The following is a 4,285-nucleotide window of genomic DNA, read 5'->3' as shown; positions in this document are numbered from 1 at the left end:
GTGTCCTGGATATTTTCCATTCCTGTTGTAATTGCAACATCTACTTATTGTTCGTTAGAAAAGAAGCAAGGGAGAAATCTCTGCTACCCCCTGTAGTCTGAATGTCACTGAACCTTGGCCTGCTTCTCCAAGCTTATGAAGAGTTTAATAGTATCAGACACATGGGAGCCTACAGCCATTTCATTAATAACTCATAAAAATGCAATAATGCTTGAAAAAGAGAAGCATTTCCTGACTTCCTAACTCAAGTCAGTACAAACAAAATTGCTAGCTAATAGGAAATGATGAAGAGCTAAAAGTGGTCCATCATACCAACCTAAGTCAGCTGGTTCTTGTCCTGACTCTGGTTCTCGCAGCACCAGAAGGTTTGTATCCCTTTCTGTTGCCATTTCTTTTGTTCTTGTGTGAGCAGCTGATCAAGTCCTCTGTCCCCAAATGCCCTCCAGCAAGCCTATTCTTTCTCCTCCGCTGGCTGGTGCTTCCCATAGTCTCTTCTTCAGGTGTCCTTCATGCTTCTCAACCGAAGATCTGTTTGTCAAGCCATCTTGATGTATACGTCTGTAATCATGTGTTGTCTGCCTTTCTCCCATCTTCGGAGATATCCCCAGGCACAGAGTGCTGGGCTGCCCTGGCATCTTCGGTCTGATGAAAGAATCAGCCCATTTTCAGAGCTGGAGGGAGGGAGGAGGAAGGACAAGTGGAATAGTATTTGGGCATTTTGTTCCTGCAAAGCTGAGCTTAGGAGAAACCCTCAGGCCCTATATGCAGAGTGCCAGACCTGTGCCTCGGCAGCAGCTGAGGACCCGTGCCTGATTATTTCGCATTTGATTAAGTCCTCTGGCATCAGGGTGTGCATGCTGGCAAGACATCTGGGGAAGGATCTTGGATACACCAGCAGCCCAGATTCCCAGGGAGAAAAAGTGTGTGGATGGTTGCGTGGCAGAGTCACAGGCTGCAAAAAGCGCTTGTGGCTTTGAGTCCAAGGCAAACAGATCCTAAAAAGCATTCTGGCTGATCTGTCCACATTACCAGACCAACCCCATTGGCAGGGGAGCATGTCTCTCTTGTATTGTTAGTGCCCTCGCCATCGTACCCAGGCACCTCGTGCCTTCAGAGGTAGAGGACTGCAAGAGGCATGGGGATTAAAACCTGCTTGCCTTGAGGAGAGGACGATTTGTCTGTCAGCCTGCTAGCATGCTCCTGTGGCCCTAGTTCCCCAAGTGATCCGCTCTCCAAACTCTGCTCGTACTAGGTCTCAAACCTTGTTAGACTGCCCACAGCCTCTCTCCTCGGTCCCAGGAGAAGGTGTTAGTGGGAGCGATGATGACATGCTGTGGCTGGAAAAATTCATCCAGCCGCACCCCAGCTCTGGTTCCTGGCAGTGGGTGCTAGGGACCAGTGCATGCCATGGAGACCTATCCATCTGCTCAGCTGTTTCTGGGACAGCCTGCACAAATGCATACGCAGTGGTCAGCAGAGATCACGAGACACGCTCTGGACCGAGACACCTCGCCAGAAGAATGAAGCATGCTAAGGTTAGTGACTTTCTCAAGCCAGCGGCTGGGAGATATCCAAGGAATGCAATGGGAACATGACTCTGCTGGGATGCTGCCAGCGACTTAGGATCACATGCCTACATGATGCTTAATATGCCATGCAGGGCCTCTGGGCTTCTGATGCCAAGCAAGGCCTTCAGCTCGGGGGTCGGGTGCTGCACGGTGCAGAGTTTGGAGCAGGGAGGTGGAGCGGGGCAAGCAACCTCTAAGGGGCTGGGGCTAGCCGCCCTGGTCTCCTCCTCTACTCCACCTTCCCTCTTCAAGGGTTTCCTGCTGTGCCTTGTTTATGGGCTCTTCTGTGCACTCTGGCAAGGTCCTCCATGAAGCTGTGGGGTCAGCTCTGGCCTTTAAACATCATGCAACCCACTGGTGATTTCACCCAGTGACCACCATTTCCTTTGCCTCAGAGTATTTCAAAGGAGATGCAGATCTCTTGGGGGAGGTAACGTGACTGTGGAGCTAGAGCTAAGTCACTGTGGGCAGGTATTTGAAGAAGTCCTTCTGCCTTGCTACCTGCTTTGGGGCTGAACTGACTTGTTCTGCTTCCTTTCCCCCTACCCTCAAGAGAGATTTTGTCTACAGAGTGTCCAGGCTATTATCAGCTTTGTTAAGTGCATCTTACCTGAGGCTGACAGCACCCTCTCCTGTCCCTTCAGCAGCTCCTTTTATATCATCAAAAGGCAATAGGTGTTTTATCAGGCAATGGTTTTGCTAAATCATGAGATTACCTCAACTTAACTGTGTGTTTCTAATGCTTGAGGCTCCAGAAGGAAATTTAATGCTGTGAACCTGATGTGCCTGAATGTTTAATATCAGCATCTGAACAAAAAAAAAAAGAAGCCTTCCCTTTCAAACATAATTTTGAAATCTTGTGATTTCTGCCCAGACTTATGTTTTTGGGTGCCTGAGCTGGATTTCTTAGATGTTTTTGTGTGGCAGGAGCATAGATTCCCAGGAAAGAAGTCTCAAAAGACAGAGGATAACTTTCTGCATTATGTGACTGTCCTGGAAAGCATTGGAAACACAGAATATCATTTAATATGGGGTAGGAGGATAAGTTACTTCCTTTTGTTAGGTTGTGAATGACAGGTTGTTCTTCTGACAGGCCCAAGACACTCAAAAGTATGAAACTGTGCTCTCTAAAAAATACAGAAACAGGAGGTACCCAGAGAAATGCCTCAGTGAAAGCTTTTGGTCTGGTTGCCATCATTTATTTTTTTAAGTAATGTCAAGGCCTTAAAACATAACATGAGCCAAGAAAGATTTGTTAGCTGTCTTGGATCAGGGATCGCTGTTCCGGATTGGTTTTATGCAGCTCTCAGCACTATGGGCTCCAAACTTCTAAGATTTCTTTCACAGCAATAATACAGATAAGAAACCCTGCCTAACGGGCTGACAGTATAATATCCGGGAAAGCTGGTGGCCGCGGGAAAGACATCAGTGGCAAAAACACGGCTGCAGTTAAGAAGGATTAGAACAGCAAGTTTTATAGGGTCATAAGTGTTGTAGGCGTCTTTCTAGATCTCTGATAAGGAAAGTCTGCAAAGCAGAGATTAATTACTACAGAAAGAGTTAAATAGGCTCCACCAGAGGAAACAGAGAAGGAGAAAACCATGACAAAGTGTTGCTGTTAGCTTCGACAGCCAACATGTCATAAAAAGGGTGAAGTATTTGTAAAATTCTGAATGACAGAAGTCCACAAGGTGTGTCATTTTAAAATAGACACAGGAGCGCAAACAGAGCCCTGCACAATGTTAACAGAGTTCACGGAAAGTAAATGGAGTAAAATCCCATTGCACAATAGAAGGGTATCCAGAGTGCGCAGTCCTGTCAGCCTGCCAGTGATGTGAGATTTGGGTGTATTACAGAAAAAGAAGCCATGCCCTATAGACATTTGTACTGCGGATGCTGCAGCTTTGTGGGTAGCCAGCTCTAAAATAAGGTGAGGACTGGGCACAATTAAAGGAACAAAAGAGAACGGGCTTGACAAAACCCTTATTGTAGCAGACCACAGGCAAGTTTTTGGAAGTCCAGGGGGATTATTGCACTCAGTTGCAAAAGAACATCCGTGCATTAATACTTAGAAAAGCTCCACTGATGGTCCTGGCTGGATCATGGGGTGAAACAGAGCTTAGGCAAGAGGAAGAAGTTAGAAAAACTCCAGAGACTTGGGAAATTATGGAAAGGCAGTTTTCCCAAAGGACTTCAAGAGAACTGAGCCTTTGCTTAAATCGGAGATAATTGAATGCAATAACATCACGGCACTATATCCCCACAGCGCAGCTCCTGTGAAGCCAGCCCAGTCGGCAGATCTTCAGGCCGGGTACAGTTGTGTTTGCTTCAGTGATGCGAGCGCTTCTCCGCATGGGGTCACAATGAAGCTCTGGGAGGGACATGCCAGCTCACAGATCCCATCTGTCCAAAACTGGGTACCTCCCATTGCTAGAATTATAATCTGACCGCTAGTGAGCAAGCCCTGTGAATAAGCAAGTATTTGGTTATCTCCTTCAGGCTGTTCGCTCCTTGGATTTGGCAGGACCTTGTGCGTGTTACTGTTGTTCTTTTGGATGCGCACTTTCTCCCTTTTGGCAAGTTTTGCTGTGAACTCAAGAGGAGAGCAGGAAAGCCGCTCTCAGATTCTGCTTAAAAGAATTTTTAAAGGCCAGGAAAAGCTGCTAGAGGGAAAATCTGTCAGAATGTTGGTTTTAAGAAAATCAGTGGATGTCAAA

Source organism: Chlamydotis macqueenii, chromosome 3 (genome assembly GCF_036417535.1).
Source record: "Chlamydotis macqueenii isolate bChlMac1 chromosome 3, bChlMac1.mat, whole genome shotgun sequence".
NCBI classification, from domain to species: domain Eukaryota; kingdom Metazoa; phylum Chordata; class Aves; order Otidiformes; family Otididae; genus Chlamydotis; species Chlamydotis macqueenii.
Note: the sequence above shows the minus strand (reverse complement) of the source record.